This window comes from Pleurodeles waltl, chromosome 5 (genome assembly GCF_031143425.1).
Source record: "Pleurodeles waltl isolate 20211129_DDA chromosome 5, aPleWal1.hap1.20221129, whole genome shotgun sequence".
Lineage (NCBI taxonomy): Eukaryota > Metazoa > Chordata > Amphibia > Caudata > Salamandridae > Pleurodeles > Pleurodeles waltl.
The window spans coordinates 1,434,280,314-1,434,294,981 of record NC_090444.1 but is presented as its reverse complement, the minus strand read 5'-3'; the positions used below and the strand labels follow the sequence as shown (position 1 = coordinate 1,434,294,981).

General features: G+C 43.9%; 1 protein-coding gene across 14 annotated transcripts in view; it reads left to right on the top strand.

Annotated features, from left to right (window-relative positions):
• ADGRB3 (adhesion G protein-coupled receptor B3) overlaps positions 1 to 14,668 on the top strand; it is a 1,499,072-nt gene that overhangs the window by 1,001,940 nt on the left and 482,464 nt on the right. The gene's annotated exons all lie outside the window — the stretch shown is intronic.

The window sequence follows — 14,668 nt, the reverse complement described above, 5'->3', positions numbered from 1 at the left end:
ACAGTGTGATGTGACCAGCACAGACTGACAAACCTTAAATTATGACCCTTCCTACTCTCTGCATTGAAAACTCACGAATTATAGGTAGTTGCAATAAGGAATAGGATTCTCTGTTTACAGTGATATGTTGTTTTTCCCGGGGATAGGGCAATAACAGGTGTTTGGGAATTTAATGTGGGAATTAGTGTTTCAGTGCCAGTCTCTCCTTAATTTCTTTCCTCTTGTCTCTCCCATTGAGATTTCAGCTGCTTTCAGATTCCGAAGTTGACAGGTGTAAACAAAAATTTCTAATTGTGATGGGCCCAATAACTCCTGCTACCGGGCCCATCGGAATTCATGTGCCACTTGTATTTGAGAGCTATGAAGGTTAAACCAGGTAAACGAGTGCCCCCAGGAATCAATAGAGATGCAATACAAAAACATGATTTGCAATGTGATTGCAAAGGAGGCCATGTAAGTGGAGCTGTCTCTCCAGTATAGTCTTAATTCGTTTTGGACCTTTATACAAAACTTGGAGCTGGAATGATTAGTATTGCATATTTATATGCATGATTAGGTGTTATTCAGAGGGTGCAATGGAAGAAGGGTTAGCAAGTATTTTGTTGTGTCTGATTGGTCACTGGAATGCTGTGCTTTTTGAATGATTTATGGACTTTTGTAGTTAAAATTGTATTGAAATGACAGTTAAGTGATTTGAGAATATATTTTGTAGGACAACAGAAGGACACTTGTCTTGTCGGTGCTGTGCCTATCATTGCTCTAATTATGAATTTATTTGGGAATATACCCGGCAACACATCCAGCAGTGTAGGTTGCTTTAGAGTGCTACTGCTCTGACCCGGACCTTTTGTTTGGGAAGTGAAATGCAAAATATGAGTGCAGCTGTGCGATGAGTTGGACATTTCCGCTCACTTTGGAGAGTTCCCATGTAAAATTATATCATCATCTTTTGAGCTTCGTTTCTAATTTTCCAACAATGTTGGTCTTGCTCACAGTATTTCTCACGGCTGATTCGTAGCACAATGTGTGTCAAAGAAAATGTTATTCAAAGGATGTAGACTTAGATAAACATCATTTACTGACTGAGGGTCAGGTCAGCAGCTTTAAGGATTCCACAAAGAGAAGGATATATCATGTACAAATTATGTTCTAAACACTATTGCAAATTGTACACAAATGACTGAAAAGTCAAAAAGATATTATGTAGTTAATATCAGTTTGCAGGTTAAATAAAAAAAAAAGACAAAAAAGGCATATTGTAGGAAATTGCCTCTTTTTGAGTGATCGCCCCATTTTGTAGACTGATGCTGCTGGGATTTTGATCCTCTGCACTGAGAATTTATTAGCCAACCCCCAGTGCATGCGTTCCGACCCTTAATACATGTTCAAAGTGGTTATATTCCTAATTGGCATATTTACTTTACATATGAGTCCCTATTGTATGCTACCACGTGTGCCAAGGGCATGTAAGTTAAATGTGAGTAGTGGACTGCAGCACATATTTTTCCATCACTACAGTGATAGTGTAAGCATGATTTCAGGCCTACCATTTTAGCCTTAGTGTGGCAGTTTAAAGACTGCAATTCAATCTGTCAAAGGAAACCATTTTTACAGTGAAGGGTCTAAATAGTAATATATCACCCCAATGAAAGCCTTATAGCCCATAAGGTAGGCAGCATGATATTTAAAGGTAGGATATGTGTAAAGTTAATATTAAATATGTTTTTTATTGACTAACACAAAAAAGTTAGCAATCCTGGATGTTCCATAGACAAACACTAGGATGCACTAATATATTTAGAAATTCTATCTTTGACTAGGAAATACCTAGACATTCTATTCCTTGACTTGGTAATATTTATCGAAAGCCCATTTCACTTGTGAAGACTGATTTTGAATAAATATGAAAGGTGCTTTTAGAAAGTTACTTTTTGTCTGCATAAAGCCTCTGGCGGATCATTTGCATTTACCCCCACTGGTTGCCCTCTGAGTGCTGAAGTGCTAAATGATGCATGAAAACCGCTTCTAGAGCAAAGACAACGATCTGGATGTAGGGTAGTGTTTCTGTTCCTCTGGAAAGATGACCATTTGAGGGTGCCCAGAAATGTAATGAACTTCAAATAGGCCTTCCCCTGTCACAGGGAAATGTTACCTGAGAGCTGTGCAGGCCTCTTTCTTCATTCCCTTAGTTATATCGGGTCCAATGTCAGTCTGGAGAGGCCTGCCTCAAGAATTGGTTTGAAATGATCACAGAGAGGGGGGTGTTCATTTCCCTTTCTACACCTCATGGGTGGGTACACAGGAATAAAAGGAAGAGTGTTGCACCATTTTGGTTTTAGACAGAGAGGGGCAGTGTTGGATTGTGTGCAGTAGCATACACAGAAACTGTTGTAAAAGAGGGTAGGGTTGCACCTGGGAGCTTTTTCTATTTTAGTAAGAGAGGTGCTGGGAGTCCCCAACCCTCACAAGCTGGTGTCTGACATAAATGTGACAACCTTCAGAACACTCTGAATCTGTGGAAGAACAGAAGAAAAACTGCGTCTGCTGATTGGGACCTGTGAGGAGATCTGAAGGGCAGGACCTATTACCAGGATAAAGAAGTGTACTCTAAGGGTGGGCACACAGGCTTTGTACAAAGGGATAAAGGTTTCACCATATTGGAGTTAGGCAGAGAGGGGCACTGTTGGATTGTTTGCAGAAGGGTATTGTTAGCAATGAAGCATTCTAGTTGGAAGTGGTATGCACTCAGTACAAGTAGGGATCACCACTCCAGTCAGGGTACGTCAGATACACACTAAAAGACAACCTATGCTTACCCTCTGGTAGAGTGGCACAGAGCAGCCAGGCTTATCTGAAGAGGCAATGTGTAATGTATTTGTGTACCACACACACAGAAACAACACAAAACACCCCTATACCAGGTTAGAAAAATAGACAGTAATTTTATAACTAATCAAGACCAAAACAACAAAAATCCAATGAGTAAAAGTCGAGTTAGAAATTTTAGAAGAATAAGTGTAAAAATAGAGCTTGGAAGCAAATAGGGCTTTAGGGGTTGGTTGAAGTTGCACTGTACGGGGGCAATGTCAACAGTTCAAGACAACCGCAATGGAGCAGTGGCCGTGTACAGGAGCCCTTCAGGCTCGGGAAACCTAGTACCCTGATCCCGGTTGCAAACTCAAAATGTGTCACTGTCACTGCTGCAGTTGAGGTATGCATTGATTTTTCCCATGCATTGATGGTTATTCATTGGTTTCTGACGACTAATGTAGAAGCAGAGATCCATTGATTCCAAAGCTGATGCACCATGTTTCTCCACCATGTTGAAGGGATGTGTTGATTGTCCTTCAGCGATGGCGGTGATGCAGTGGTTTCAGTGATGCATTGATGCTGATGCGTCAGGCGCCACTTCCAGCTGGCAGGGGATGCATTGGTCGATGCAGCGGTTCTGGAGATGCCGCTGAGGCTCTAAGTGCTATGCACTGATTTTACTCCTGCAAAAGGGATGATGCATTAGTTCTCACTTCTAGCAGACAGGAGATGCTTCATTTTCACTGGTGCTTGTATCTAGGTCCACTTCCAGTGAACCAGGAGCAGGGGCAGAGAATATGATATCCCTGGGTCTTTAGCAAAAGGAGACAAGCCATCTAGCCCTTGGAGATCACTTTCGGTTGCAGGGCAGAGTCCAACTCTCTCTCTCAGCAGGATCAGAGAGCAGCCAGCAGCAGGTCAGCACTGCATAAAAGAAGTCTTTTGAGGTAATAAGTCCAGCAGATTAACAGTCCTTGATGTAGTACAGCAGTTCTTCTGACAAAGTCCATTTGTAGGTCCAGAAGTGTCTAATTTAGTGGGGTCAGAGACTCAGTACCGATGCCCAGTTGTGCCTTTGAAGTGGGGGTGACTTCATAGAAGGGTCTTTGAGGTGCACAGAGGTCCTTTCATCCTAGCTCTGGCTCCAGACTAGCAGTAGGGGGAATCAACCCTTTCTATGGGGACAGGCACTGTTTATTCAGGTGTGTTAGCCCTACCATCCTTCCTGCCCTGAAAAAGCCATAAAAATGCAGATAAATTCTCAGTCACACCAAATCCTCCAGTGTTTGTTGCTGTCTACAGAGAATGAACAAGGTTTAGCTGTTACCTAACCCAGATGTGGATTAGAGACAGACTGCATGTACACAGCTGTAAGAGCAGCGAAATGCCCACTTTCTAAAAGTAGCATTTCTAAAATAGTAATGTTAAATCTGACTTTACTAGTAAAGAGGATTTATAACTACCATTCCAATGATATGAAACATGACATAGATACTACTTGTCAATCAGGAATTACAGCTTAAAAGTATAAAAGGAATTCCTAATGGTAACTTATAAGAGGGGTCGGCCTCACAGTATTGAAAAGCAGCTTTGGGAGTTTTTCACTATCAGGACATGCAAAACTAAATAGTACACATCATACCTTTTAGTTACAAAGCACCCTGCCCCACATGCTACCTAGAGCCTACTTTATGGGTGACTTATATGTAATAAAAGGGGAGTCTGAGGCTTGGCAAAGGGTTTTAAATTTTAAATTCAAAGTTGAAGTGGCAGTCAAACTGCACACATAGGCTCTGCACTAGCAGGCCCGGTATGTGTTAAAGGGCTACTTAAGTGGGATGCACAATCAGTGCTGCAGGGCCACTAGTAGCATTTAATTTACAGGACATGGGTATATGGTATAATACTTTACAAGGGACTTAAAACTACATAAAATATGCCAATTGTGTATACACCAATGTGACCATGTTTAAGGGAAAAGCACACACACACTTTAGCACTAGTCAGCAGTGGTACAGTTTTCAGAGACCCAAGGCAACAAAAGGAGTCAGCAAAAGCATGAGGCAAGTATGCAAAACATTTGGGGGAAGACCACTCTAAGGCTGCTAGATAAAACAGGCACACAGGATCTGCTGCAAAAATGGGCAGGGTTACCCTTGGGAGCTTTTGCCTAATGGTTTGAAAGGTGCTAGGAGTCACGCCCACCAATAAGCTAATACCTGGCATAAATGCTGCACCCTGGGCACCTTCTTCAATACACTGTGAATCTATGAAAGAACAGAAGAAGGACTGCACCTGCTGATTGAGACCTGTGAGAAGTCCTAAAGGGCTGGACCTGTTCCCGCTTGTACCCAGTACACATTTGACTAATCCCATGTGGACCTGTTGTGGGCCCAGCTGGGGGCTTCTGCTAGAGTGAATCTTGATCCCCAAGTGTTGTTCCTTAGGTCCTGGAAACCTTGGCTGTTTCAAGGTGTACCCCTTCCAATGTCCCGAAAGACTTGGGGTTTACAAACTGTTTGGCTTCAAAGGCTTCTTAGGACTGGGACAAACCTGGAAAGCCAATCTGACCATGGTGGGTTGTTGTTTGGCTGAAGAATCTGGTAGAATCATGAAGAAGATATCCAGCCTCGTGGAAACATCTTCAGTTACAGCCTGCAGCCTTTCCCTGATGGACGAAAAATAGCTTCAAAAATATCCAGCTAGCTAAATCCTTGGACATTAATTTTGATTTTTCCAGCTCAAGCTTTTCCCATCTAAACCTACGGCTTCTGCAGGACCTCTTACAGCATCTATCCAATATTGAGGAGCACTCCTTAGATGCAGCCTGCTGCCTTGCCCCACTGAAGGATTTTGACTTCCAAAAAAGACTACATTCCCAGGTAAAATCTCTGACTGGGTCAAACCTGGTTGGTGTACCTTACCCATGCTCCTTTGCGGTCAACCTCAAGTCGCATCTAAGTCCTGCTCTATCATGAAGAGTTGACGAGCATTGTCACCTAATGATTTTTGGTTTTATTTTAATTGAGACTTTAAAAATGTGTGTCTCTCCTTCTTAGATATGTGTGGTGTCATTTTGTTAATTAAATTATTTTCTATTTTCATAAACTGGAGTTGGAGACTTATTTTTATTGTGTTGTGTCTTTTAATTTTTAACTGTTTTGTTACTTCTAATTGTTTTAACATTGTCATATTTTTTTTATTTAAGTCTCTTTGCTCTGTGCCATAGCTACTAGAAGTAGAGGTCATGTTTAAATTAAAGAAACCTTTACTAGACGTAACAAGATAGTGACATAATTGTTTGTGGCGGACTCCTATTCACCCTACATAATAAGCCACTTTCTCACACACATAATACAGTAAAGAAAAGTATATTATTTTTTTACAGTGCTTAGTACACATTTTACTATAAAACTGCATTACAAAATGTAAACTTCATTTTATCTGCAAACTACAAAAAGACTTTATACTTCTGGAAATTGAGTTTGAGATATCATACAGTCTTAGCCCTCAGAAAACAATATATGGTTATTTATTGTATCTTCATTTCATTGCCACATCCTCCTGTTTCTGGTGATTTGCTAGCCTAACTGCAAGCACTAGAAACTACAAAGAGTAATGCAGGTTCTTTGATCTATTTTTTTTCAGAAATCCCTTCAGCTTCCTTAATGCATGTTCTCTCATCACTACTTTCATTTTACACATCAATTTAGACCCCACCACAACTAATTTACTTTGATATATTATTTGTCCTATGAGGTATAATTCTCTTTTCCTTCAGTAATGAATTTACTGCACATGCAGGCCTCCTGGCATTTCTTTAAAGAATAATTGTAATTAGTGAGTGTGATGCAGTGCAATTTCACCTGTTAACTTTCAGGGAGCTCATAATAATATGACCAGTACATACACCTGTCAGCCTCACAAGTATCTGGTAAATCTCATATGAGTAGTTTATTACCAGAAGCTTTCCTGCTTCCCTCTCAGCCACCATCTAACCCTCCTGTGTTATTAGAGCATTTATGTAACACATAAGGGAAGATTCATAGATGCATGTGAGAGGACATAAATGAGTACTCAGGACTTTTTAATTTAGTCTCACATGCTTTTGTGAATTACCGCCAAAATTCTAAAATGTGTATACAATTATAATGTTCATATAAAATTAGTTCAAGCAGAAAGGACTGTGCCTATTTTGCTCCTTTAATAACCGAGAGATGGATGCTTTTCATGAAGGCATTTTAGACTACCTAGCTGAGTACTCATTCCCCTAAGCATTTTAATGAATGGCTGGGTTGCTGCTCTTGTACAAGTTTACTAACATTGTTTTGAGACCCCAAACTCAATTAAACCCTTGTGCCGCCAGTGCACACCACAATGTCATGCCTAGAAGCACATGCACAAGACCAAAATGTCTATTGAGATCACTGATTACCTACTTCGAAAGACTTAAGGTCCCACTTCTCCCTGTGCATGGAACCAATTTTGTGAGTGGAGGGATTGCAGCTTCAGTCAGTCCTACCAGAACAACCTCAACATTTTGATGGTCCCCTGGCCCCTCTGTGTTAACACCACTGTAAATATTCACATTTTGAAGGCTAATTCAGAAGCTCCAATTGATTTCCCTTAAGCAGCCATAGGCTGCTGAAGAGTTTCATTTTGCTTTTTATGTTTTTCGTTGAAGTCATTTGATGCACACACTTGGAATTTCCAGTGATTGTACCTTTGCTCTCCTGGGTCACAAAGGCTCCCTGCTGATGAAAATCGAATCCAGTATGAGATTAACTCTTCAGAACAGGTGCCCCTGATCTGCAGGTCAGGCTGGCGGTGCTTCCTGGGCCATTCTGACCGCGGCGGTAAAGCCGCAGTCAGAAAAGGGGAACCGCCCCACGACACCCGTTCCCGCCATCCTGTTCCTGGCGGTAAAAACCGCCAGGAACGGGATGGCGGGAAGGGGGTCGGAATCCCCATGGAGGATTCCCTGGGCCAGGGGAAAACCGGCGGGAAACCGGCGGTTCCCCTTTTCTGACTGCGGCTTTACCGCCGCGGTCAGAATGGCCCAGGAAGCACCGCCAGCCTGTTGGCGGTGCTTCCGCGGTCCCCGGCCCTGGCGGTCATGGACCGCCAGGGTCGGAATGACCCCCTATATGTGTGTTCAGTTTTAACTGTAAATTCGACTTGGCAAGTGTACCCACTTGCCAGGCCTAAACCTTCCCTTTTCTTACATGTAAGACACCCCTAAGTTAGGCCCTAGGTATCCCCAAGGGCAGGGTGCAGTGTATCATTACGGTAGGACATATGGTAATGTGTTTTATATGTCCTGACAGTGAAATACTGCTAAATTCGTTTTTCACTGTTGCAAGGTATGTCCCTCTCATAGGTTAACAAGGGGGCTACCTTTAAATATGATTAAAGTGTAAATTCCCTTTGGGAGTGGATGGACATGTGGAGTTTGGGGTCTCTGAGCTCACAATTTAAAAATACATCTTTTAGTAAAATTGATTTAGAGATTGTGTGTTTGAAAATGCCACTTTTAGAAAGTGAGCATTTTCTTGCTTATACCATTTCTGTGACTCTGCCTGTTTGTGGATTCCCTGTCTGGGTCAGTTTGACAGTTGGGCTGGTTGCACCTCACACTAGAGGGTGACACAAAGGGAGCTGGGGTGTAGTCTGCATTTCTTGATGAGCCATGTGTGCTAGGAGGGAGGTGAGAAGTGGTCACTCACACCTGAAAGGGCTGTGCCTGCCGTCACACAATGCAGTCTCCAACCCCCTGATGAGTGTCTGGGGCATGGCCTTGGGAAGACAGATTTCACATTCAAGAGAGACTTTGCTTTGAAGTAGGCCTACTTCAAAGGAGAAATTGGGTATAAGAAGGGCACCCAAAACCACTGACTTTAGATCACTTCTGGAAACCAAGAGGAACCTCTGCCTGGAGATGAGCTGCCCTGCCTGTGGCTGTGCTTTGTGGAGCTATCCTGCAGTTGCTGCTTCTGTCAGAGTAAGAGGGCAAATACTGGACTTTGGCCCTCATTCTGACCTTGGCGGTCGGCGGAGAGGCGGCGGTCGGACCGCGAACAGACCGGCGGTCCAAAAAATGGCATTCTGACCGCGGCGGTCACCGCCGCGATCGACCGCCACTTTCCCACTCCGACCGCCACGGCGGTCATGACCGACGGGCTGGAGTTTGCGCACTCCGGCCCGGCGGTCGACCCAAGACCGCCAACCGTATCATGACCCTGCTTACCGCCGCGGTTTTTGGCGGTCGGGAACCGCCATGCGAACCATGGCGGTAGGCACTATCGGGCCAGGGAATTCCTTCCCTGGCACTGATAGGGGTCTCCCCCACCCCCACTACCCCCCACGAGTCCTCCCCCCACACCCTCCACCCCCCCAGAGGTGGTACGAACCCCCTGCCCCCCCCACCCCGACATGCACATACACGCACCCCGACATGCACGCACCCCCAACATGCACATATGCACACCCCCTACACACACACATACACAACGGGGGCACATACCCGCACACATACATGCCAACATGCGCACCCACCGAACTACACACATTGCCCATAGGCACAGCAGCACCCCCCGCCCGCATGCACGTACTCACACACCCCCTCTACACACCCCCATGCACGCACACATCACACAACACCCCCCCACCCCCTCCCCTCACGGACGATCAACTTACCTTGTGCGTTGGTCCTCCGGGAGGCGACGGGAGCCATAGGGACGTGACCGCCAACAGAAGACCGCCAACAGAAGACCGCCACACAGAAATGTGGGTCGTAATTCTGGGGGCGGTGTTCTGCTGGCGTGGCGGTGGAGGTTGACCAGTCTCCACTTTCCCGCCGACCGCCAGTGTGGCTGCTGGCGGTTTTCCGGCAGAACGCTCCCAGCGGTCGGAATACGCGCAGCGGCATACCGCCGCGGTCGGCGGTCTTTACCGCGGCGGTAACTCGGCGGTCTTGCGAAAAGACCGCCAAGGTCAGAATGAGGGCCTTTGTGTGCCTTCCATCCTCTGAAGATCTCCAAGGGCTTGATTTTGAGCTTGCCTCCTGTTGTTTGAAGTCTCAGGGACAGCAAAGTCTTCTCTCTGCCAGCACCTGGAGTCTCTGGAAAGACTCCTACTCTGCCAAGTGGTGCCCATCCAGTTCCTTGGACCCTGAAAGGAGAAGCTGTCAGCCTCAGAGGAAGAAATCCACGCACAGAACGCCGTGCAGGGAAAATATTGACGCAACTCCGATATGCGGCCACAAAATCGATACGCCTCCAACTTTGCGGCTGAAAATCGTCGCTCGCCTGCAACGTGACCCAAAGATCTACGCCCAGGGCTGGAGAAATGATGTACAGCATTGCTGACGGAGGCTGGTAAGATCCCAACCCCGCTGTGTGGTTTTCAGATCATCGCGCGGCTGGATTCCCTACGCAAATACTGCTGGGTGTGTAAAAACAACGCAAGGTGTGCGCGGACCCGAGAGTGCTGACTGGATCGACGCATCGCTCTCTTGTGGAGAGAAGAATCGACGCACCCGACCCGATGAATGGAGAAACGATGCAAGGTCTCGCTCGTGAGTGAAATCGACGCATCGCAAGCCCTTTTTGATGCCCGTGCGGGGTTATTTTTGATGCACCCAAGGTACATTTTCATGCTAACATTGTTAGTGTTTGTTTAAAACTACATGAAGACTCGTTTTGCTTTTTAATTGATAACTTGACTTGTGTATTGTGGATTTTTGTCGTTTTTATCTTGTTTTGTTTAGATAAACATTTCTTATTTTTCTAAACCTGTGTTGTGTCATTTTGTAGTGTTTTCCTTAAGTTACTGTGTGTGCTAGTACAAATACATTACACCTAGCACTCTGAAGTTAAGCCTACTGCTTGTGGCAAGCTACAAAGGGGGTAAGCAGGGGTTAGCTGAGAGTGATTCTCTTTTACCCTGACTAGGGCGAGGGTCCTTGCTTGGACGGGGGTAACATGAGTGTAGGAGGCTGGCCTGGCTTGTAGTGGGTACCAGAGGTACTTACACCTTGTGCCAGGTCCAGTTATCCCTTATTAGTGTAGAAGAGGTGGTTCTAGCAGCTTAGGCTGATAGAAGGTAGCTATGGCAAAGCAGCTTAGGCTGAACTAGGAGACATGCAAAGCTCCTACTATACCACTTATATCATATGCACAATATCAGAAGAAAACACAATACACAGAGTTACTAAAAATAAAGGTACTTTATTTTTATGACAATATGCCAAAAGTATCTCAGTGAGTACCTGCAGTAAGAAGGTAAGTAATATACACAAGTTATATGTACACAAACCAAAATTAGGTAAGTAAGAGCAAGAAAAGTAATGCAAACAGTGTAAGATTACAATAGGTTGCAATAGGCAAGCAAAGGTATGGGGCAACACAAACCATATACTCCAAAAGTGGAATGTGAAACATGAATGGGCCCCAGACCTATGTGAGCTTGTAGAGGGACGCTGGGACCCCACCCCAAGACCCTGAAAAGCAGGAGTAAAGTACACCTACTACCCCCAGAGAGCACAGAAGTCATGATAGGGGGATTCTGCAGGAAGAACAAAGACCAGCAGTGCACTGACAACGGATTTCTGGACCTGAGTACCTCTAAAACAAGGGGACCAAGTCCAATAGTCGCAACAGTGTCCGGGGGGCATGAGCCCAGGAAACCTGAGCAGAAGGTGCAAGGAAGCTGCCACCACTTGGAAGAAGCTTGGAGTTCTGCAAGAAAGAAGTGGACTAGGAACTTCTCCTTTGGAAGACGGATGTCCCACGTTACGATGAAGCTTGCAGAGGTGTTCCCACGCAGAAAGACCACAAACAAGCCTTGCCAGCTGCAAGGGTTGCAGTAGAGGTTTTTGGGTGCTGCTGAGGACCAGGAAGGACCAGGATGTCGCCTTTTAGAGGAGGAGAGAGAGGGGGCGCTCAGCAACTCAGAGAGCCCTCACAGAAGCAGGCAGCTCCCGCAGAAGTACCCCAACAGGCACTTGGAAGAAGAGTGAACCGGAGTCCACGCAAATTTACAAAAGGGGGTCCCACAACGTCGGAGGACAACTCAGATGGTTGAGCACTGCAGGGCAGAGTGCTGGGGACCCAGGCTAGGCTGTGCATGAAGGAAATCCTGGAAGAGTGCACAGGAGCCGAAGCAGCTGCAAATCACGAGGTACACAGCTTTGCAGTCTAGCGTAGCAAATACTCCAGACACAGGTTCATCCATGAAACAGATTCTCCTCCTTCTTCTGTTGTTCTCCAACTTCTAAAATGTTCTTGCCTGTGCAAGGGGGTTAAATGCGGAAGTGGAGAGTTATTGAACGTGGTAGAGCCTATCCCCTACCTAGATGCCACATCATTCCTCCACCTCTAAAAGGTCCTTCTAGGAAACAGCCTTGTGCCTATCCAACATCTCTCTACAAAGCATTTTGAGAAAAACAAAATAGCAAATTTAGGAAAACAGGGACATAACGCTCTCTCCAAGCGATGCTCCACCCACTCAAGTGTAGACTCTGGATATGCGCCTGTGCGCTAGAAATTTAACGAAAAAGACGCATCAAACTATTTTGTAACTTTTGCTAATCAAAAGTTATATTTTGGGCCCATTTTGTAGAAAGTGTAATAACAATTCAAACAATTTAGATTTTACACTTCAATCAAAACAAAGAGGACAATTCTTGGATTTCGAATTTAACCAATTTAATCTGAGCCCTGTTTCCGAAGTCCTACCTGAATGTAGATTCCACCCTGGGTAAGATATGCAGCACCCTCGTCTCTCTCACAGATATGTATACATTTGTCACCTGCAACCTTCTCGAGATTTTTATACCTCAGCTGTTTACAGTGGCTGGCCATATCTTTTTAAAAAGGTAGGCAGCTAAAAAGCATTCTAAAAGAATGGTGAGACTTTATTAGGGAGCCTCGGTCACAGCAGATGTCCAAATCACAGAATTTAAAAACTTGACGAAAATGAGGGTTTCACGGGTCAGATTCAGCTTCCCTACACGGTCAGTTATAGTTCTTTAGGGTCGTCCTCCTCTATTTTTGAGGGGCCATTTAATGTATTGAATGATTTCAATGAAACATTAACAAGCTGTAAATGCTCACCCATACTTCATATCCTATCATTTCTGTGCAGAGAATGTCAGATAATCCTCCCAGAATCTATGCTATCAAGAGATTGTTAAATGTGGTATGTGTACTGCAGTTGTTAGACACATATTGCACTTCTATATACATGTTTTCCACAACCATATGGTGACCAACATGTTTTCTAATAAAATGTTTTGTAAACATTTTAAGAAAAACTGTAACATCACAACCTGTAGCGTAATAGTTCTCACCGGTGCAGTTCTTTTGCTGGATTTAGAAACAAGTTGTTTTGTGTGTCAATGAAGCAAATTGTCAAAATACACATTTTCTCTAATCTACTGGCCTGTCGGTCCATAAAATACAAAGGCGAGATTAGCTAGAGAGTTTTCTGCCAATATTTATGCTTGGTTTTGTATGCTCAGGGAATTCACACTTGTTCAGTCACAAGGGCATGTGTTTTGCTTGTTGCTGTCCTTCCGAGTTAATTTTGTTAACTGTTCATATTTTATTTTTACTAAATGTTACGTACCTATGACCATGAGACTGATAACATTATTTAGTATTTAAATAACTAAAGTTCCTTTCACCTGCGCCATGAGAATTTGAAGAGTGGGGAAAATTCAAAACAAGTTCAGTAATAGGGAAAAAGTGTCTAGTCGATATATTCATTACTTGCTGTGGTGGTGGAGAGATAATTACAGCGTATTACAGAAGGAAGGAATGCGATGTGGGTTAAAAACCAAGTAGTGAGTACACATAGCACTACCGTTCATGTGCATGCAGTCACTTTTTACAGTCGGTCCATTTTCAAGCAAGCAGTATACCTAGAAAGATGCTGAAAGTAGCACCGTGAAAGAAATTCATGATATGGGGTGTGGGAGGACCCATCCTGCTCCTGTAAAAATATGTAGAGTCTTTTCAGGGCTACCTGAAGATGTTGTAGATTGATCTGCTAAAAATGGCTGCAAACAGCACCAAATATTTAATTAACTGTACTCAGAATAATTCCTCCCCTTTGTGGGGAAACGTTAATTTATTTTAAGTAATTCTAAACGCTGCAACGTAGTGCGCACACCTTTGCAGGAGGTTGCCATTAGTTCGGCTATTGTTTTCTCTTACCTACTTTAAAAAAATCTAAGCAAGAAGTAAAAACTCGCAAATGAAGGATAGAATTTATTCAGCAAATATGATTCTTGCTTCATTTAGCCATAGGCAGATCTACACACACACCCATTCAGTGCAAGGATTCCTTTGTGAGTGATAGTGCGCTTTACAGATAGAAATAAAAGAACAACGTTGGTAGTTTACATACACGCTCAAGGTTGTTTATTGTTGTTTTTTCCAATGACATTGCGGCATCTATTTCAAACACATTACACATTATAATGCAACCAAAGGCCTAAATGTAAGAAAAGTAAATGCTGAGCTGACAATACACAGGCAAAGTAATAGACTATTGTCTGGGAATTATGATCTCAATAATATGAACTTCAATACAATATACACTTCTATATAATCCAATAAAAAGTATTAGGATCATTGTAATAGCCCCTGAACAATGAAAGCTTAATGTACATCCAGAATGGCAAGTATATCTCAGTCTCGTCAGGTGCAGCTAGATCAGAGGGCTCAGTGGACTAATGCATCCACTTCAGGAATCAGTGTTTGAATCACCACCTGGCTACAGGTTCAAATCATGGTAGGTCCATCCCACCTTTCTTTCTTCATAGGTTGCTAAACAGAGTACCACTAAGTTA